At 34.7% G+C, this 22933-nt stretch overlaps 1 long non-coding RNA gene across 2 annotated transcripts; it reads right to left on the reverse strand.

Moving 5' to 3' along the window:
* Positions 1–10052: 10052 nt before the first annotated feature.
* LOC120090239 (uncharacterized) lies at positions 10053–15852 on the reverse strand. Of its 2 annotated transcripts, XR_005485466.2 has the most exons (4): positions 15674–15852; positions 11786–13095; positions 10373–10626; positions 10053–10287 (listed from the first exon to the last, which is right to left on the reverse strand). It is a non-coding gene; the product is annotated as an uncharacterized LOC120090239 (long non-coding RNA). The 2 variants fall into 2 exon arrangements; XR_005485465.2 differs by having other exon boundaries at positions 10053–10626; positions 15674–15851.
* Positions 15853–22933: the final 7081 nt, after the last annotated feature.

Below are 22933 nucleotides of genomic sequence, written 5' to 3' on the forward strand. Positions count from 1 at the left end.
GAGAGATTATTCCCTTAAGGGCTGATTCTAGGGCTTGAACATAGTGGCCACAACTTCTCTTTGGAAGAGAAGACTCAGTCATAGTAGGACTATGACTTGTGTTCATTAGAGGGATCAGTGGTACTTAAGGAGACAGATGTAACTGCAGGGGCATAACAGTTATTGGCCCAGCTGTACTTACAAGCGATCTATGAAGGGTTGTCACACTGCTGATTGGTTAAGATGGGCACATAATATATCTGTGGTAAGGAGATTCAGCTGTCGGTCTTTAGAGAAGTGCCTGACAGTTAACGAATGGTGGATTCTGTGACTAAAGAGTTTAGTCAGTCACTCACATATCGTTGGAGCTTCAAGCTATAGGTCCATAAGGTCCCCTTAGTAGCTCAATGGATTCAGTTGAGGATCAGTGTTTGGTGTTGATTTGAAATGTTCAAATTGACAAAAGGTATTTTGATTATATATGATATAATCAGTATGATGTATGAGATACATCTAGTGGAGGATTGATGTAAATGAGATTTACATTAAGTACCATGGAATAGAAAAAGAACTATGGTTTATATGTTTCATGAAATGAAATATTAAAACTATAGGTTATAAATATAGTATGATAAGTTGGTTATCATTTATATTTATAATAATATTAACTATTGGATAATTAATTCTTTTTCTTTAATAACCAATTGAGTGGGTGGTTATTGGATTTTCATGGTAACCGTGAAATGAAAGGAAAATGGTTTTCCTAATTTTAATAACTGTTGAAAAGTTTTCATAAAAGTTTTTGAGATTTATCTCGGCAAAAAGAATCTCACGGAGTTGTCAAGTAAATACAGATTCACTAAACGACAGCTTGGACGAGCTAAATGATTGTGCAGTGGGTGAGCTAAACGATCGTATAGTATTTACTAAACGATCGCATAGCTTTTGCTAGACGATCATTTGCCAAAAGTAAACGATCGTGTAATATATGTAGGCGACAGACTGAGCTAAACAATGAGCTAAATAATCAGATAGCTTTTGCTAGATGATCGCATAGCTTTAGCTAAACGATTGGGCATCGATCTATACGATAGGTCTTCGCCATCTCCCTCTTGCCCAGTCATGTACACAATCAATGTTTCCTTCTTCGCCTGCCTCATTCCAAGTCCAAACAAAGCCCACCCTCTGGATTCTCACACCGAGAATATCAAGGTAGCCTTGTTGGTGGTGTCATACTCAATCGACACTGTTGAGGTATTGTGGAGGCCGTTCGTGCTATTGCGGAGGAGTTCGTGGTCGAGGCGATCGTTGAGGATGAGCGCGAAGTGTTCGTGCTGTGTTGCGGTCGTGTAGATTAAGCGTTTTAGGTTGTTGTTGTTCGAGCGATCGTGCGCAAAGGAGCGTGGAGACACATCTTCAAATGTTCGTAGAGTATTCTCTTTGTTCATTTGAGTTTTCATGCTGTAATTTCTATACTAATTGTATAACCGCTTGTTTCTGTTTCGACTGTAATTTGTATTGTTCATTTATAATTATAATTTGGAATAATCCTTTTTTTTCCACTGCTCATGGAAATCTTGAGTCCGATTTCTTTCACCACACACCTTCTCATGGCCAGAGAGGTGTCCACACATAGTAGGACTATGTTGTATTGTTCATTAGAGGGATCGGTGGTACTTAAGAAGTTAGTATAACTATAGGGGCAAAATGGTAAATTGTCCCAACTGTACTTACAAGCATCCGTGAATGGTTATCGTAATGTTGATTGGTTATATCGATGGACACAAAAATATATCTATGGTAAGAAGAGTTCAACTGTCGGTCTTTAGTGGAATGCCTGTCAGTTAATGGATGGTGGATCTCATGGCTAAAGAGTTTAGTCAGCTATTCACGTACTATTGGAGATTCGAGCCATATGTCCATAAGGTCCTCTTGGTGGCTCAATGGATTCAAGTTGATAATCTATTTTTGGGTTAGTTTAAAATGTTTAAATTGACAAGAGGGAGTTCAGTTATATATGATATAATTGAACTGGTTAATTATATATGATTTGATTGACTTTATGTATGAGATACATTAATTGGAGGACATTGGATATAAATATAATTTATGTCTAATGGAGGAGAAAAGACTATGGTTTATATATATAATATTAAACTATAGGTTAATGAATATGATATGATTATATTTATTTTTTATTTTTGACAATTATGGGTAATTGTGCACGCTGTTTTCTCTGTAACCGTTCATTAGTGGGAAGTTCCAATCAATTTTCATAACTGAAGAATAAAATGAAAATCATATTTATTTTGCAAGAGATCACGTAAGTTGCTCACGAAGTGTATGCTGCCTATCGTTGAGTAAACTAAGAGACTATACGATAGTTCGAATTTACTACACGATAGCATACACGCACGCGCTTCTTTCTAAATGATCGCCTACATTTCTCTAAACGATCGTCTAGTGCCGAACATTTAATAAACGATCGTAAAGACGATCGCTGCATTTTTCCTACATGATCGTGTACTTCATCTAAACGATCAAGCATTTTGTCTATACGATAGACTAAGCTTTCTCCCACTTGCTTGATCGTTGTACACGATCTTCATATCCCCCTCCCCTCTACCAAATCCGAACAGAGCCCACTCATTGGATTCTCACACCGAGAATACCGAGGGTTCCAAGTGGTTGTGTCGTCCCCATCTTTTTTCTATTTGTGTGGAGGCCGTTCGTGGTAGTCGACCGGTGGTGTTGTTGAACGATAGCTTGACGTTCCAGCGAAAGCGAGAGCACCTGTTCCTTTGGAGAGAACGAGTTTTGCGGTGAAGAAAGAGTCTTCAACTAGTATGTATTCGTTCTCTTGTTGGTTATTTGTTCTAAGCATGCCAGTAATTTTACAATATGATGCATATTTGTATGTTTGAATGTAAATGTGGTAATTCTGTCACAATGCCTTTGTAAAGATCCGCTTCTACTCAGAGGTACTCTTGTATAAGAGTTCCTTCAACCTTAACACTCAAGGGTTTGATCAACAAGAGCGTTGCAATGCTCTCACTAGCATTGCATCACTACGCCTGATTTCTATATATACTTCTCTTCAATTTAGGTCAAAGGAGGATGCAAAAAAAAAAAAAAAAAAAAAAATTGATGGAGGTCGAGGAGTGGCTCCTAGTCCTTTCCCTTCCTTTATCCTTTTTTGTATCTTTATGTAGATTTTTCTTTGGGTTATAAATAATGTATTGGTTTGACCTCTTCGTTTTGTCTAAGGATTGTTTGAGGTAACTTTTAATCTAGTTTTTGGAGAGTTAATTTTTTTTTTTTTTGCTAATCTCATGAGAATTTTGTTTTCTCGAATAAATTGCATGTTGAATTTGTGTCTTCTTCGAATTCGTATTAATTTCTATAAGCATGTTTGTGAAGTTGTTTTTCCACACATGATGGTGCAACAAATAGATTTTTAGTCACATCACGTTCTTACCGGAATGTCTAGTTAAAATCAATCAAGTTGGCAATAGATAATTATGCGTTTAATGGCTATTCCTAGGATGCATGAATTGCTAGGTTTAAAGAAAAATTTTGGTTAATGAATTAGGTTATTAGATTTATTAATCGACACAATAGAATCCTATTCATTATGCACATGTTTTTTTGTAATTCTATATGGACGATATTAAACAAACCCAATAGGATTTAGAAACATGTAGATTAGTTGGGGTGTAGCCTTTCCGATCTTAGTTGATGCTTAGGATACTCCCTAGGTTCAATCTTTGCTAATGGTCCGCCTTTTAAATTTTAGTATGATCGCATCGAGCGAGTTATTGTGCATACATGAACAGTTGCATGTTTAAGTTACGGAAATCGATGATAGAAATTTCTTTGAATGGCTCTAAAAACTAGATAAACCAATCCTAGTTTACAATTATCCTTTTCAATTTAATTTCTTGCATGTTTTTATTTTATCCAAAACCAAAACCCAGTTTTTATTGCTTTCCACAGTCAAATTTAGCTTTAGAGAGATTTAGATCTTGGCCTCTCTATTGTTCGACCTCGTGCTTGCCACTTGTGCTACCTAGTAGTATAAGTAGTAGTTCGGTGATTTTATAAGTATTTTTGTTTAGTTAACGTTTATGGACGATGACAAATTCTTGCTAACACATTTTTTTTAGGGCGTAGAGAATCTAATATCGTTTCTTAGACCCCTAGCCTAAACAAAAAATATTTGTAAATTCACCGAACTACTACTTATACTACTAGGTAGCACAAGTGGCAAGTATGGGGTCGAACCATAGAGAGACCAAGAATTAAATCTTTCTAAAGCTAAATTTGATTGTGGAAAGCAGTAAAAACTGGGTTTTAGTTTTGGATAAAAGAAAAACATGAAAGAAATTAAATTGCAAAGTATAAATGTAAACTAGGATTGGTTTATCTAGTTTCTAAAGCCATCCAGTGCAATTTCTATCATCAATTTCTATAACTTACACATGCAACTGGTTCATGTGTGCACAACAACTCGTTTGATACGATCAAACTAGCCTTTACAATGGCAGACCACTAGTGAAGATCGAACCTAGAGAGCGTCCTAAGCATCAGTTAAGGTCGGAAAGGCCACACCTCAACTAATCTACATGCCTCTAAATCCTATTGGGTTCGATAGCATCCATATAGAATTAAAAACATGTGCATTATGAATAAGGATAAATTGTGTTGATTAATAAACTGGATAGCCTAATTCATTAACTAAAGTTTGTCTTTGAATCTAGAAATTCATGCATCCTAGGAATAGCCAATAAATGCACAATTATCTATTGCTAACTTGATTGATTTTAGCTAGACATTCCGGTAAGAACGTGATGTGACTAAAAATCTATTGCTAACTTGATTGATTTTAATTTAAGCATGTATGTGGAGACATACAAGTGGATCGTGCTTTAAGTAATAACCTAAATGGTCTGTAGTATATGGATAAAGGAGGGATACCTTATCCTGGTGACACTACGAGCGTGCCCTGCTTTGTAGGTGTTACAAATGTTATAAAGTGCTACAAATGATCTGATCCTGATCATTCGTGTATTAGACATGCGAACGAGGATACTCTATACAAAGGAGTTTGTATAAGACCAAACCACGAAATGCTTAGTCTCGTTATATAACGTTGTTCATAATTGAGACTTTCATTTCACTAGAATGACCATATGTAACATGATTTTGTATCTGAGTGAGTTGTGAACTCCTGCCTATGAGGGTGGTCCTTTGATTTGCATGGGTAAGAGTGGCCAGATCACTGACTCAAACCTACCACTTTGGGGATTCATCTGATTGGGGAGCTAGGAACTCAGCTACACAAGACAAAATTCACTTCTTCCCCAAAACAGGGGTAAGTAGATAAATTGCTCTCTTAAAGGTTGATTCCGAGGCTTGAACAATGTGCCGCCACACTTTCTCTTGCCCCGAGAAGAGTTTAGTCATAGTGGAACTATGATATATTGTTCATTAGAGGAATCAATGGTACTTAACGAGTTAGATGTAACTATAGGGGCAAAATGGTAAATTGGCCTAGTTGTACTTACGAGCGGCTTGTGAAGGGCCATCGTACTTTTAATTGGTTATATTCAATGGACATAGAAATATATCTGTAGTGCGATAAGTGCAGCTGTCAGTCTTTAGTGGAGTGTCCGACAGTTTAACGAATGGTGGATATCATGATTAAAGAGTTTAGTCAGTTATTCATGTACCGTTGGAGCTTCAAGCTACAGGTCCATAAGGTCCCCTTGGTAGCTCAATAGATTCAAGTTGAGAATAAGTTTTTTGGGTTAATTTGAAATGTTCAAATTAACAAGAGGGAATTTGATTATATATGATATAATTAAGTTAATTAAATTATGTATGATATAATTGATATGATGTATTTGACACATTATTTGATTTGTGGAATTAATATAAATATGATTTATATTAAATGCCATAAAAGAGAAAAAGAACTATGGTTTATATGTTGCATATGATGCAATATTAAAACTATAAGTTATAAATAGAATATGATAAGTTAGTTATTGTATTTATTTATAAATTATTAATTATGAGATAATTAATTTTCTTTTCCTCTAATAACTGACTTAGTAGGTAGTTTTAGGCAGTTTATGGTAATTATGGAATAAGAAGAAAAATCGTTTTTCATTATTGATTCCACACACTACACAAAACAAGTAATCATATTATTTTGAGAGACAAAAACGATAGAGTGTCAAGTTTACTATACGATAATGTTTTTACTACACGATCGAGTATCAAGTCTATACGATAAATTTCTTCCTCTATACGATTGTTCATTGCATACTCGATCGTTTATTCCTCCATTCCTCTATCCAAATTCATACAGAGCCTACAACTCCTAGATTCTCACACCGAGAAAACCAAGGTAACCTTTTGGTGGTGTTGAGTTCTGTACGAGGATCGAGGATCTTCTAGTTGCTCGTGTGTTCATGTTGCTTACTGTGTTACTGAACAATTGAGGGAAATATGTGAAGAAAGGATTCTTCAAAAGTATTGTTTACTCGATCCCTTGTATGTTTATTAAGAAGCATGTTGTGATTTACCTTTAATGTATAATTTGTTTGGAATGACTGTAAATATTTATGTTCTTTTACAATGGAGTTTGGAATGATCCGCTTCTGCTGACTGATTCTCTAGTTTTAGAGTTCCTTTAGCAACCTGGGAACGAGAAGATGAGACGAGAGCCCAGTACCCAGAGTTTTTTTAGGATTAAACTTTCGAGAATGAAAGTTTCTTGAGAAGGAAAGAATGTGACAACCTAAATTTTTAGGTAATTTAAATTATCTTGGAATATTTGGGGATATTTTGAATTGTTGAGGTTAAATTGAATTATTGTGCAAGGATAATTTAATTTTGAATTTTTCTTCGATGAAAGATTTGGGAATTTATATTTAGATTTAATTGAAGGAAAGTTTGGATTTAACTCAACATTTAATTCAATTTGGAAAATTTAATTAAAATTGGGAGATTTAGAAATTGTTGTTAATTTGGAGAAGATAATTAATTTAAATCAATTTTTATAAGATAATTAATTTGAATTTATTTTCATAGGATTTGGTAGTTTATTTAAAAAAAAAAAAAAAAAAAGATTTGAAATTTGAAATTGGAGAAGGAAAAGGAAAGGAGTTTTGAATTATTATATATATACACACATTGGTTTAAGGATAAAAAGAGTTTAAAAAAAAAGAAAGAAAAATGAAGAATTTCTTTCTCATCTTCACGTGTGCATCAGACCCCTCTCTCATTTTCTTCTTCAAGCATGCCACACTCCAACCCTAACTGCCACTTCAAGTTCTTCCGTTCGTCGCTCAAGCTCTACTGTCTGTCGATTGTTCTCAACATTGGTCACGTCCACGCCATTTTCGTCCGCACCAGCTGTCCGTGAGCCATCGGTAGTTGCGCCAATCTCTCCACCTTTTGCGTCTGTTTTGCTTAGCCCAACATCACCATCTGTTTTCCATCCAACCATCACGGTCTTTTCCTGTCGTATCTCCACACTCCATCGTCTTCGGTCACGCCAGATCCGAGCCGAACCATCTAGTGCAATCATGGCTATTTTTGCTTCGTTCTTGTTGGGTTTGGACATTCTCTTTGAAGGATTTTGGCTTAAATCTTGAACATCCATTATGAATTAAGCTTAATTTCATTTTTCTCTTGGCATTGGAAGGTTAAATTGGAGTTTTTAGGAGGTTTTAGGTTGCTATCCTGTGAGTCGGGAACGATTTCGGTAAGTTTTTTGTGGGATACTTGAATTGTTCCATTACCCATTGAATGTTGGTTTCGAATATTTAATGTCGTTATGTTTTGAAAATTGGAACGGAGTTTAAAGCCAGGAACGTACTTTCCAACGTTAGAAGGATCGACTTTTTTATGGATTTTGGTAAGTTCTGGTGAGGTTTAGCACTTTGGGCCCTTTTGGATTAAGGAAAATTGTTGAAAATTAAGTTAATAAATTTTGGATTTTATTTATGTTTAGGTTGGCCAACTGAATAGAGTTTTGGAATTAATTTTGGATCGAGCCACAATTTTGATAAGTTAAATTGGAGACATTTGGATAAATTTGGTTAATTGGAATTAGACCCCAAAGGTTTATTTAATTTTTGGCTTAATTATTTTAGGTCTTGTTTTAAGGTTGTGTTTGGCAAAGGGACGATAAGCTTATTTGAGTTTGCTTTTGGGCCTAAATTCCAAGGTAAGTAATCTTACTACTAGAACCGCCTTTGTGTCAGAAGATAAAATTAAGGATAATTTTGATGGTTCTAAAGACTGTAAGAGTCATGATGCCTCATTAGAGATGATATATGAACATATGATTGTCTTGTTTGAAGTATGTTATAAGTATGAGCATGATCTTGTTTCATAAGATATTTTATAGATTGTATGACCATGATCTAGATTGTAGACCCTCAAGTCTTACTTAAGCAAGTTAGGTCAAACTTGAATAATAAGGTTGGTATAAGAAGTAGCTTGAGGATGATTAAAAGAGGAGGAAGAAACCTAGAGTGTTGACAATGAGACTTTTGAGGGCAAAGAATAAAAAATAAATGTAGCCAAACTTTGTTAAAGAGGAAAAAATTTGGCTAAATATAAGTGTGCCTTAGCGTTGAAGAGTGGTGCCTAGTGTGCGACAACCATGATTCATAGAGGTTAGTGAGTGGTTAAGTGTGGGCCGAATTATTGCCATACACAATGCACCAACCAAAGGCCCCACGAGGATAGGTTGGGGAAGGAGGCGCGCGACACAAGCAAGGCAATGGACACAATGTATGCATCGAGGGTTGTTGTGCATTGTAAGTAAGAAGAGAAGGCCTTGTGTTGAGCCATGCATTACCAAGTCCTAGTTGAGGTTATAAAGAAGCATGACACGTGCGAAAAGAATGGCCTTAGGCAAGGAGACTTGCACATTGATACGTACAAGCTAGGCAAGGTGTGCGTGGAGGAAGGCTATGACACTAGGCATTGGACGTAAGGCATGCGTTGGCCGAATGGGGTATGCGCCAAGGGAGACTATGCGCTGGTTTTGAGGTTAGGTTTGGAGGCAAGTTGAGTTATACGTTCAAGATATAGCTAGGCATCCAAGTGAGGTTAACGTTGTGTGAGCTATGTGACCAAGAGAGGTGTTAGGCGTTCAATTGGGGCTATGCGTTGACAAGGTGGATGCGGCCAAGAAGGGCTATGCGGCCAAGGGGTGATGCGTTAAATTGAGTAAACTTGGGGAACAAGGCTAGGTTGACAACAAATCGGGGCAAGTGGTTGAATCTAGTGAAGTTTGGGCTGAACCAAGGATGAGATGGGTGCACTATAAGGCATGCAAAGGGAGGTTATGTGTTGGCTTAAGAGGATGAGGATACTTCAACCATATACAAGGAAGAGGTGTCACGGGGGAGGTAATGCGATGAAAGGGTGTGTGGATACGATGCAAGTTTTCCTAATAAAGCCCAAGTATAAGCCTTCTTAGGGTCTTGGTAAGTCTAGGGTCGAACGCAAGGATTACTCAGACAGATATGTGACGGACTCTATCTCTGATCTTATCGCTATTTTAAGTTTAAGAAGTTGGATGGTGATTGACTTTGATTTCTTAAGGCGATGGAATTAAATGCAAAGCGATAGAAGAGTGGTGTTGTAACAAATATGCGATAAAGGGTTGAGAAGAGGTTTTGCTACATTGCTTAAGATATCCTACAAGTCATGCGATCATGCTATACACAAATGTTAAGAACTACATTTCTCAATGCATATGGACACATTTCCTATGTCTAGGATGCATGCAATGTGTAGGGAATGTTGCAAAAAGAACTTATTTCTAAGTCTCCTCTACTATTGCTTATGATATCTAAGCTGACTCTTTCAAGCCTAGATTCTATGTCTTTAGGCTACTCTTTCAAGTACTCAAAGTGATGAATGAAGCATACATAAGACAAGATGATCACATGAAGTGCATAACTTAAGTCATGCTAGCTAAGTACTTTTCAACCCATTCACAAATTTAGCTACTCATGTATGGCGTGAAAAGAATGAACATAGATTGAAATGTAATTTCCATTCTTGCAAATAAAATGCTCAAGTACAAAACAATAAATGATGTAAGTGTTAAGCCAGGTAAGCAGTGTCTTGCTTCCTCTAGCGTTTACATGGCTTTTAGCACTCCAATTCTTTTCTAATTTGTAAACTCTTGCTCTCACAAGGGTTAGGTGTGGGTTGGTGTTTCTCTTCCTTGTTGTTTCAGCAGTCTCTCGACCTCCCAGAATTAATTCACGCCTGATTTGGTAACATTAAATGGTATTTATATACTTCAAAAAAAAAAAAAAAAAAAAAAAAAAGAAAAAACAGTTCTTCATCTCACTAATGATTGCGTGGATGGGCAACATTAATTTTCATGCTTTGTCACGCCGTCTGATGGTCACCAGAGGTTCAATGGATTTGCAATGGTATGGTCTTCAACGGCTGCCAACTGAATTTCTGATTTGACCACTATCGGCTTCACGTCCCATCATGTTTTATCACAGTAGATCATCGTCTTTATGTAAGGTCATCACGCGTTCGTCTTTGAAGTACCATTGGATCGCCAACATAGGAGATCGTGCTATTGCCTTGTTCCTGAACAGAAATACAAGATTATTTCAGTTTAATTGCTTTTATGCGATGAGAGTTAGCGATCGCGATTTTATTTTTAGTTTGGTGCGTTCAATCATAATATTGCCTATTTACTATCGCCTTCTCTCATTGTTTTAATAATTTGAGCTTTAATAACTTGTATTTCTACAAGTTATCACACTCAAAATTTAAAACAATGCTTGTTCTCAAGCATAAACTAAATATTTCTCAAATTTTCAATCGCTTTTATCCTGCTTAGACTTTTCACAATGCCTCATTCAAACCGCTGAACTGTTGTCATTATTAATTTCTATCCAAATCTCTTCCTAAAATATTTCTAACCTTTAGGGACTGCGAGCTTAATCTAAAAAAAAAAAAAAAAAATCTTTACCCATTTCCCAGGACATCACATGATTTATTTTAAATCTTATCAAACCAAGGTGTTCAAGTGGTTTGGGCCTTCGCATGATTTAAATCTTAGTTTGGTGATCTTGCACTGATCTAGTGCCCAGCCTTCATTTTGGCATGCCCCCACAGGTGTCATGCGGACATCCAACTACGGCGAGGTGCTCTTTTCAGTCAAAACTCATGCCTATCTTTTTTTTTTTTTTTTGGCAGAGGAGTTATGATCACTTAGTTTCTATGTTGATCATGATTACCACCTTCGTTTTGGCTTGCCCCCACCCCCACGGGTGTCATGCGGACATCCAACTACGAGTAGGATCCGATCTCAACGTCATATATATATATATATATTTTATAGATTGAAACTCTATCAAGGCTGAAAATATCATCCCCAAATTTAAAATGCAGCAATGTCCTCAATGCTAAAAACGAAATAACTCATGCAATGGACTCAGAAAATTTTGTAAAAATAGTTTTGAAGTAAAGCTGGCAGACCAACTAAATTTTAGAAATGTTTTGTGAATCGAATGTCCTGAAATTAATTTGGCGCTAGTTCATGCGACAAGAGAAGAGGCATATATTTCATCATTGAAGTCGTAATAGGGAAAGGATAAATGTGGCGACCAAGTGTTAAAGTAATCAAAAATTTAGAATTGAGTCAAACAAGAGAGAATTCGATAGTAGAATTCAGTAATATTAAATTGAAATTGAAGTACAAGAATTGAAATAAGACATTAAGGCAAGGAAGGACACAAACCCCAAATTTAATTTTCGCCCACATTATGCTGATTACATGTTTTTTTTAAGCCCATCGCATCACTCCGTCACACCAGTCCATTGCGATCAACGCAATCAAAAGGATTGAATGAAGTACGAAGTTTAAAAAGAGTTGATAGTCATTTAAAGTAGTAAATATGCAGAAAGTAAAATAGATTCTGAAAGAAAACAAAAGGATATACTTTGTCTCTGATGAATGTATGCCACTTATCATCGCAAAGACTGAGTGTTTCTTCTCTATTCTGGCTTACCCAAGTCAATGGAGGTTTTCTCATGCTAGAAATCCCCTCCATGATACAATTTTACTCTCTGTCCATTCACTTTAAATGCGTTGATCCCATCTTCGTTGGTCAATTCCACCGCTCCATGTGGGAATACTTCCTTGATTATGAAAGTCCCGGACCAACACGACTTCAGTTTTCCAGGAAAGAGATGCAGCCTGGAGTTGAACAACAATACCCTTTTACCTACCTTGAGGTTTTTCTTACAAAGATGCTTATCATGCCATCGCTTGGTGCGTTCTTTGTAAATTTGGAATTCTCATACGCTTGTAATCTCCACTCGTCCAACTCTAGTAGTTGAAGTTTTCTCTCTTCTCCTGCAGCCTTAAGATCAAAATTGAGTTTCTTAACTGCATACATCGCCTTATATTCCAGTTCCAACGGTAGATGAAAGGCCTTTCCAAACACCAATGCATATGGTGACACCTATGGGTGTCTTATAAGTAGTCCGATATGCCCATAGGGCATCATCTAGTTTCATGGCCTAATCCTTCCGCGATGGGTTCACCACCTTCTCTAATATTGACTTGATTTCTCTGATAGAAACCTCTGTTTGCCCATTTGTTTGGGCTTCTATAAATAGGACTGATGGTTCTCACAATTCACTAATGCAATTTAGGTAATTTGGTGTGTACTTGTTAAGAAGAGAGTGGAGTAGTTGACCTTAGGTTGCCGTTCAATTTGGAGTTGTGAGAAGTGAGGAATTTGTGTTGGAAGGCAGAAGGCTCAGCTAGTCACACAGGGTAGTTGCCATCACATACACCCACGCCTGGCATCCAGGGCAGGCGCGCCCCTAGACGATACGGACACCCATCAATGCGCATGGTCGAGCGACCCAGTGCACGCCTGCATTGTGCATGCTTACATTCTGCATCTGTGTCACACCATGCATGTGCGAGGACTGCTGCCACGCCCACCCGACTGCCTAAATAACCTCAAGAGTTGTGTTTTTACACCAATATTGAAGATTTTGCTTTGCATGCACATGGGGAGAATAAGACACCTACGACTAGAATCATGCATCAAGAAAGTCAAAATAAGTTTATTTAATTTTCAAATTACCATAGACCCATTCTTCAAACTTTCAAAACTTTTTAACCTAATCTTTGGAATAACCCGAAAATTTGGCAGAGAAGAGTAAGGTCCATAGGGAATAAAGGGAGAGAAAGCACATGTCCTTGTTGAGCAAATCGGAGAGAATACATATGGCTTTCACAAAGTCAATAACTTATATATACTTATTGATGGGTCCTTTTTTTACTCATAATTCATTAGACGAGACACATTGATATGGTCATCCACATGACATAATTATTCTGTTTTTTGGTTTCTTTCTATTTTAAAATTGTGAATGTGTTGTGGTTTAGTTGAGCTTTAATCTTGAATGTTGAGTTTTTTTTCTTTTTAAATGTGAAATTGAAGTCCTTTTGTTTTGGTCACGATACCAAAAGTCCTCTAGACTAATACCTTAATAAGAGAGGATGATCAACACACAATTAAAAGTTAAGTTGATAAGTTATGGTTAAATTATGTATCTTCATTTATAGATTTAAAAATTTGATTAAAATGGTCTATTAAAATATTTGTCACCGTTGAACAAAAAATAAGGTGAAGGCAGGAGATTCTGTACATGATCTAAGACCATTATATCGTGTGCTAAAATATTTATGTTAAGATGCTCTATTAAAATATCTTTATAAAAAGGTAGGTTTAAATTTCATCCTATAAATTACTAATTTGCTAATTAAAAATATAAAGAAATAAGGACACCTTCAAATATTATTTCTTAAATATGTTGTATGCTCATGTTCCATGTGTGGTTTGGCTTCTTGATGAAGGTTTAATTCTGACCTTTGTGGCCTTTATTCCATTTTCCCTTAATTAGAGGATCCATTATCCCATATTCTAGATAGTAACATGAGAATATTTAACTTTTAAAGGATTAAAGAATGAAAAGTGAGTATATTTCATTTTCGATATTTTGTTTGTCTTAAAATTTTTATGATATATTAAGTTATATTATATTTAACAACATAACGTTTATATTCTAAAATATTATAATTTTCGTAACTTTTAAATTTGAATTATACTTTTTTTTTTTTTTTTACAAATTATACTTCTGTTAGATCTCTAGCTTATTAACATCATTAATAGAATGATAATGTGACATATTATATTGATATTTATAAAAAATTAAATATTCAAAATATTGATATATATATATATATACTTTATTTTATTTAGTTAAAATTCGTTCCAACACTTTAGAGATTAAAAAATATATAGAATTATGAATTTTTTAATATAAATAGTTAAAGATATATATATATATAAAGGTTAGATCTATGGTGCAATCCCTCTTAGGATCCTCACGTATGTTAGTACTACTAGTAGCAACCATAAAAGGTATCCTAAAACTCGTTTTTGTGTTATTATAAAAAGTTAAAAGTAAAGATTTTCAATGGAGGAAAGAAGAGTATTAAAAAACATAAAAAACTATATGAAGAAAAAAGAAATTCTAAATAATTGTATTATTCAAAGTAAAGTAGTCAAAATGGTATAGCGAGATAAGTTTTTTTTTTTTTTTTTTTTTTTTTTTTAATACAATATTTAGAGTGGGAGAATCGAAATCTAACCTTGAAGTTAATAGTAAAAGTTTTATACTAGAGTTACATTCATTATAGCTAAGATAAGATACCCAAAAAAAAAAAAAAAAAATCAAAGCTAGACATACATGTTGTCAAAGACAACATGTTTAATAGTGTATTTTGATTTAACAGTTCAAGTATTTAATTTTGAAAATAAGTCATTTTGAAAAGAATTAAAATGTTTGACAATCACTCAAATAGTTTTTTAGACATTTTTAAAACATATTTTAAACTCTTTTTTTATCAAAAGAGTTTAAATAAAAATGGTCTTTTTGAAAAACACTTTTTTCTCTGGTCATTCCAAACTGGCCCTAAAATTATTTTGGTTTTGAACTTTTAAATTCATTTTATTTTCTTTAAATATTTCATTGAATATTATATATAATTTAGTCCTTAATTTTTATATTAAAAAATAGGGTAATTATTTAAAATAACAAAACTACTGAAAATATTTTCAAATATAGAAAAATGTCACTATTTATTAATATCAGTGATAGACACTAATAGATGTCTATCACTGATATACAGTTATATTTTATTATAGTTGTAAATAAGTTGTCTCATTTTTTTTTTTTAATTTAACCAGATGCAAAGGAGATCATAGATGCACCAGGATATCTCAATTAGGTTGACATATCTTTAGCATCCTCATCATGTCCCGACAGCCAAGAAATCCATTGATTGAAAGGGATAATTATATGAACAAACTAGAGAGAAGCTTGAAGAGAATCAATGAACAAAAGAAAGAAAAGGGCTATAGAAAAGTCGTCTAGTTTAACACAATGGAAGAATTTGAAGGAACCCCTATGAAGGGGACGTAGCAGAAGTGGATCATCCCAATACCCAATCGTTCTGAAAAGCAATTTTACATGCAGGGAAAAATTAAATTATACAGCATGCCAAAAAAAATTAAAACCAAAAAGGTTTATGAAAACTTACCCTTGAAGATGTTCTTCAATCTAATCCCTCAAACACTACCATGAAGGAGTCTAAGTATTCACTGGTGAGAATCTAGGAGGTGCGGGCTCTAGAGTGTTTTGAAATTGAGGGAGAAGGAAGAATTTTTAGAGAAAAACCTTGGGAAGCAAAAAATAAAATAAAATAAAAAAATAACTTTACAGAGAGCAACCTTCTTTTTGTCTTTTGCAATTTTTTGAAGGAGAAACCTCCACCACTTCCTACGTGAATGGTGGAGAAAAAAAGATGGGGAATCACTAACTCTCTCCCATTTAATTACTTTAAAATTAAATAATTAAAAATTATTTAATAATAAAACAATTAACAAATAATTTTAATTCACAATTAATAACCAATTTATTATATATTATGTAATCATATGTTATATCATATATAATATATAACATATAGTTTTAAATTGTATCATATACAATATATAACCTATAGTTTATTTTCTCTCTTACGGTATTTAATATAAATCATATTTACATTAAATTTTAGTTATATGAATCTAATTCATAAAATTAACATTTGAATCATATTCAAACATTTAATTCATCTCATAAATTCTTTATATTGTAATGTATCAAATACATTATAGTAATTATATCATATATAATTACATAAATTTAATTATATCATATATAATTAATTTCTTCAATTAATTTGAACAATTTAAATTAATCCAAAACTTGATTCTCATAAAATCCAACGAGCTATCGAGGGGACCTCATGAACCTGTAACTTGAAGCTCTAATGATTCGTGAATAATTAATTAAACTCTTTAATTAAATTATTCATCATCCGTTAACTGTCGGACATTCCACTAAAGACCAACAGCTACACTCTTCGCACTACAGATATATTTCTGTGTCCATTGAATATAACCAATCCACAGTACGATGATCCTTCACAAATTGCTCGTAAGTACAACTAGATCGAATTCCCGTTTTACCCTGTAATTACATCTAACTCCTTACGTACCACTGATTCTTCTAATGAACAATAAATTATAGTCTCACTATGACTAACCTCTCTCGAGCTAGGACAGGGTGTGGCGTCACAATGTTCAAGCCCCGGAATCAGCCCTTAAGGGAGCAATTTATCTACTTTCCCCAACATTGGGGAATGAGTGAATTCAATTTTGTGTAGATGTGCTCCAGCTCCCCAGTCAGAAGAATCCTCAAAATGGTAGGCATGTTGAACCGGCAATCTGGCCACTCTCACCCATACAAATCAAAGGACTGCCTTTATAGGTAGAAGTTCACAATTCACTCAAGATTCAGGTCGTGTTACTTATAGTCATACTGATGAAGTGGAAGTCTATATTAAGAACGGTGTTATATAGTGAGACTACTCATTTCGTGGTTCGGTCTTATACAAATTCCTTTGTATAAAATATCATCGCTCATATGTCTCCATATGAATGATTAGGATCAGATCACTTGTAGCAGTTGCAACAATTGTAACATCTACAAAGTGGGCCATCCTCATAGTGTCACCAGGACAAGGTATCCAGCCTTATTCATCTGCTACAGACCATTTAGGTTATCACTTAAAACATGATCCATTCGTATATCTCTACATACGTGTTTAAGTTACGAGATAATCATGAAACTTAGTTTATTGGTTTGTGATTAATGCAACAAAAAATGGAATAAAATATCATATATTTTATTAAATAAACAATGAGTTTATACATAACAGTTATAAATTATAGGACGCTACGAGATTTAGGACATCAAACCCAATAGAAATATCATAATTATAAAAGAGATGGGATTTATTACACCATTGCGCTGCAGTATGAAGAACGTCCTCCCAAAGATGAGTGGTAGGCTTTTCGGCATCCTTGAAAATTCTGTTGTTTCTTTCCATCCATAAGTTGCATGAGGTTTCCCCAATGAGGTTGCATCACATGGTCCTCCTTTTCGAACTTGATTTCAAATGAATGAAAATGGAGAGAATATCCTCCATTGTAAACGGCTGTGATGAGATTTTCAGTTTTCTCCAAATCCACGAGGAGTATGAGCAGGTGACAAACATATGATTTGCAGATTCAGTACCGTTTTTGCATAATATGCACCAGTTCAGCTTTAAAAGCATATTCAAATAACGATTTTGGCATTTGTCCATAGTGTTGAGACTTTTTTGGAGCAGGAACCATATAAAGAACTTGCCTTTTTTGGGTAGAAGAGAAGACAAGAGGGTATCAATTTGGACATATTGTAGAGGGTAATTACCTTCACTGATATAGCTTTTAACAGCTCTAATTGAGAAGGATCCATTAGAAACAAGAGACCAACGAAATTGGTCTTCTCCAGCTGCTTGTAGGGGTAGGGCAAATTACTACTGAAATAAAATCCATAGCTCTCTCTCGTTGTAGCAAATATCTTCAAAAAAGAGGATTCCACATGGCATAAAATCTTGGATACTTTTCCTTAATAATTTCAGCTAAAGTCCTATGGTGTTGCTAAAATAAAGTAGTCTTACTATTTTGGATTTTTCTCTGAATGTTGTTCATCATGTAAGCATCGAATTTCATGATATGAAACCAAGGCGCTCTCGAGCTCATGAAACGACTATTATTAGGCAGCATACCATTAGATGATATTTTGTATTTAGCATCAATAAGTCTTCTTCAAAGGCTATCTGGTTCCACGAGGTATCTCCATATCCATTTACACAAGAATGCATCATTAGAGGTTTTCATTTTAGCAACACTTAGACCGCCCTTATTAGTGGGTAGAGAGATATACTCCCAGCGCACTAAGTGTGAGCCTCCATCAAGGAAGGAACCTTCCTAAAGGAAATCACACATTAAATTTTCAATTTTGTTGCAAATGGAGATAGGTGCTTTAAAGGTTGTGAGATAATGACTTGAGAGTTTACTAAGTACAACCTGTATCATAGTGAGCCTCCCACCTTTCGAGATGCAAGAGAATTTCCAATAGTCAAATTTCCTCTCAATTCAATCAATGATCGGGTTCCAAAATGAATCATATTTCATGATATTACCGAGGGGCATGCCCAAGTAGTCAATAGGGAGGTTTGTCTAAGGGCAACCCTTAATAGCTTTAGCATTAATCAAGAGAAGGGGGACTACATTGATGTCTCAGATTGATGACTTTTGGAGATTTATCTTCAAACTCGATGCACCTTCAAAAGTTGTAATGACATAATTAAGATTTTTCAGAGAATTCAAATCAGCCACCGAGAAAAGGAGGATGTCGTCTGCAAAAAGGAGGTGTGAAATGTGCATGCCATTGTTGGGCATTTTGAAACCTTCAATAAGATTTTTCTGTTGAGCCTCCTCAATCAAGCTTGAGAGGTAGTCCATGGCAAGAACAAATGAAAAATGAGGGAGAAGACCTCCCTGCCAAATACCTCTCGTAGCTTTGATGAATTCCTTAGGTTTTCCATTGATCATGGTAGAGTAGTTAACAGTGGGGATACAGACCTTTATCCCTCTAACCCATTTATCATTGAAACCCTTTATATGCAGCATAGTAAGTAGGATCCCAATCAATCTTATCAAAAGCTTTCTCTATATCAAGTTTTATGACCAACCCCTTCATTTTGCTACATCGCCAATAGTCTACAATCTCATTTGCAATAAGCACATGATCAGTTATTTGCAGTCCATGGACAATAGTTGATTTGTTGAAGGAGATGGTGGTTGAGAGAACAAATTTTAATCTTTCAGCCAACACTTTAGCAAGGATTTTGTAAACATTAGTAGTTAGGCTAATGGGTTTATAGTCAGATACTTTCTGCGGGGTAACTTTCTTGGGATTCAAAGCAATATAGGTTGCATTAATGGATTTGTTAACAATGCTTTTCTAAAAAAATTCGTAGAGAAAATTCATCAGTAAGGGCTTCAAAATGTTCCAGAACTTTTAATTAATGAATTCAATTGAAAAACCATTCGGACCCAGTGTTTTGTTATTACCCAAAGTCTTAATGCAATGAAAAACTTCAGCAACAATAAAAGGAGATGTCAGCCTAGCAGCTTGAGCATTAGATATTTTCCTCCAATTTAACTCATCAACCATCCATCTACTGCCTAGAGCTTTGGCAAAAACATCTTCAAAGTAATCAAGAAAAACAGATTCAATGTTACTATAAAAAAATTGACTTATATTGTCTTTTGTTTTGGATCTCAGATATGAAAATGAATCTCCTTCTGGCCATAAAAACTTTATGGAAAAAGGCAGTGTTTTCGTCCCTACAATTTAACCAATTAATTTTACTAAAATTCCTCCATTTTGTAGCTTCTAAAAGGTGTAACTGCTGCAAATCTGATTTCAAAGAAATTCTTTGAACTAATTCAGCCTTCGAGATACTGCTCTCTTCTTCTTTTTTATTAATAGCGATAATGAAGGCAAATACCTCTTCTAATCTATTTTATTCCTTGTTAAAACTTGTAGTTTCCATGTCTTACAAAAAGTTGCCAACTTCTTCAGATTTTTCATGATAATGTAACCTGGAAGCTCTGTATTGTGAATTAACTCTCATTTGCTTTTTATAAACAGAGCAAATGATATGTGCGCCAGCCATTTATTGTCAAATTTAAAGGTACAAGGGCCCCACCTCAAGTTATTTGACTCCAAGTGTAGGGAGTACTAGTCGAATGTGTTTCGCTCAAGGCTTTTAATATGGTGAGATTGAAATTTTGCTTCCCAGCTAGAAGTATGAGGAATCTATCTAATTTGGATATAGAGGGGTGCTTCTTAAGTTTGTCCATGTACAAGTATGGCTTTGTTGATAAAGTTGTTAAATTTTTCATACAATCTCGAGCAGGGCTGGCAGTAGTAGTCTCATTGGACTGACGATAAGCATTAAAATCCCCTCATATTATCCAACAGGATTTGCATAATTTTGTTACAACAGTCAATTCTTTCCAGAAGTACTTTCGAATTCTTCTACTAGCCGAGCAATACATATCAGTCAACTACCAAAGAAAGTCATCAGGACGTTGAACTTGGATTGACAAAGTGAAAATACCCTCATACACATCAATAACTGTATGGGTTAAAGAGTCCCAAATAATAAGAATTCCCCCAGATGAGCCAACATCAATAGAAGCCCAAACAATACTTATAGAACTCCATAATGACTTCACAATATATTTGTTAACTAAAGGAAGCTTAGTCTCTGTCAAACCTTTGCTTAAGTCCCCTATTTTAACTGATTTGTGAAACATTTGCTTTTGTAGTCGAATGTTGGTAATTGAATGATTCCAAGGTTATTTTCCTTCAGCCAATCATGTAGTTGGTCCTGAAATTCAGTGTTGGTGGTGGTATTCTTTGTTTTGGTTGTGGCTTCATCTATTTTATTTGATGCTTCATAAGTGTCTTCAACAGTTTTAACAAATAAGTTGTTTAGGTTGTTCTCTATAATAGTGTCAGGATTAGAGAGATTTTCATGTACAAAGTTTGTATTAGTGGCTGAAGGGTAATGTTACTTTTTTTTTTCTTTTGTCCTGTCTATAAGGCAGCTTTGATTTTGTGTGTTTCTTCCTCAAGCATAGTTGACTATTCATCTTCCGTTTCTCATTTTTAAGTCTCTCCTCTAGTACCTTATGTGAATTTTCGATGTGGTTGGGGCCTGCTTTGTGTGTAGGGGGTCTAGCATAGCTGCCTTGGAAGGAGAAAGTTTCAGCATTTTGGTAAGATGCATCGAAAGTAGTAGTAGTTGCTTCTTGAAAGAATGCGTCATGGACTTTTGGGTGTTTTTCGGTGAGCCACTTTCCGTGGCTGAGTCAACATGTTGACAAGAAAAGTCTGCCTATCTTCGCCAACAAGTGTAATGCTGGTTGGTATGAAGCCACAATAATTGTTTTTAACTTTGATTTTGGCTTCAATTAGATTTAGAGGTCTCCAAATTGAAATAAGGCAAGTTCTTAAATTCCAGGGCATGTAGTGGAATACCTTTAAAATGCAACTAGCCACCACCATAGCTAAGGATTAATTTTGGGATTGAGTGAAGTGTTGGAGACCAGTGTTCAAATTTGACTGTAAATGGACCAACTGTGACCCATTCTTTGTTTAGACAGAGTAATCGTGCTTATTCCACATCCCTAACACTAATTAAAGCTTTATTGGTGTGAAAAGGATTGAAAGCATCTATATCCTCATTAGATTCTCTAAGGGCCTCCATTTTTCAGGTCCAACCATCATGAAAATAACGTCTATAAAGAATGATCACCTTGTCCCAATTTAAAAACTATACTTTTTCAATTTCATATATTTTGCGCTGCTTTTTATCTGTCTGTTCTTCTACCTTTTTAATTCAAGGGATCAAATTCTACAGCGGAACCGTAGTGAACTCCTTGCATCTCGCAAATTGATTTTTACATAAACAAAAATAGTAAACTAAAACAAAATAAATGTAGAATAAACATGTAAATAGCATGTTATAGGGAAAGATTAGAACTATTCTCACCTTTGTAGACTCCTAGACTCCTAAAACGATCCTCTCAATGTTCCAATGAAAGACTCCTCCAACGATCTTGAACACGAATATTTCCTCGAACAATCTTGAACACAACCACAAGAGTAACCTTATTATTATCAAATATTTCAATAGAAGGATAGGTGGTATCCAACTATTGGAAGAGGGTGAGAAGGAAAAACTTTTGGGAGAGTAGAAAGGATTTCTTTTGTGGCTTAGAGAAAAATTACACAACGAATGCTTGCAATTCTGGTGTGTTCTGTGTGTATTGTGTGTCTCCAAAAGGGCCATAAGGAAGATTTTATATAGAGAAGGGTGAATCCCTTCTCCTAGTCTTTTTCCAATTTTTTCTTGTGCACAATTAATTAAATATTTATTTATTTAATTAGCACAATTAATTAAATAACACTTATTTAATTAATTAGTACATTAATTAAATAACTATTTATACATTAAATCCAATTTAACGTATATATATTTAATTATCATAAATATCATTTGTATATATACAACACCTCTCTATTAATTAATTCTTTATGAATCAAATTCACTTGAATTAATTATTTGAATCTTATTCAAATGTTTCTTTCCAATTTAATTTGAATTATAGATCATATCCATAATCAATTACATATTAATCATATTAATATACAATTTTCTTAAATTGATTTGAACAATTCAAATCATCTCTCTATTCTTTAGTGAGTTAACAAGAGGACCTGGTGGACCTGTAGATCAGAAGCTCCAACGATATGAGATTAATTGACTAAACTCATTAACCAAGTT

Source organism: Benincasa hispida, chromosome 11, assembly GCF_027475165.1.
Source record: "Benincasa hispida cultivar pf3 chromosome 11, pf3_genome.v1.1, whole genome shotgun sequence".
Classification (NCBI taxonomy): Eukaryota; Viridiplantae; Streptophyta; class Magnoliopsida; order Cucurbitales; family Cucurbitaceae; genus Benincasa; species Benincasa hispida.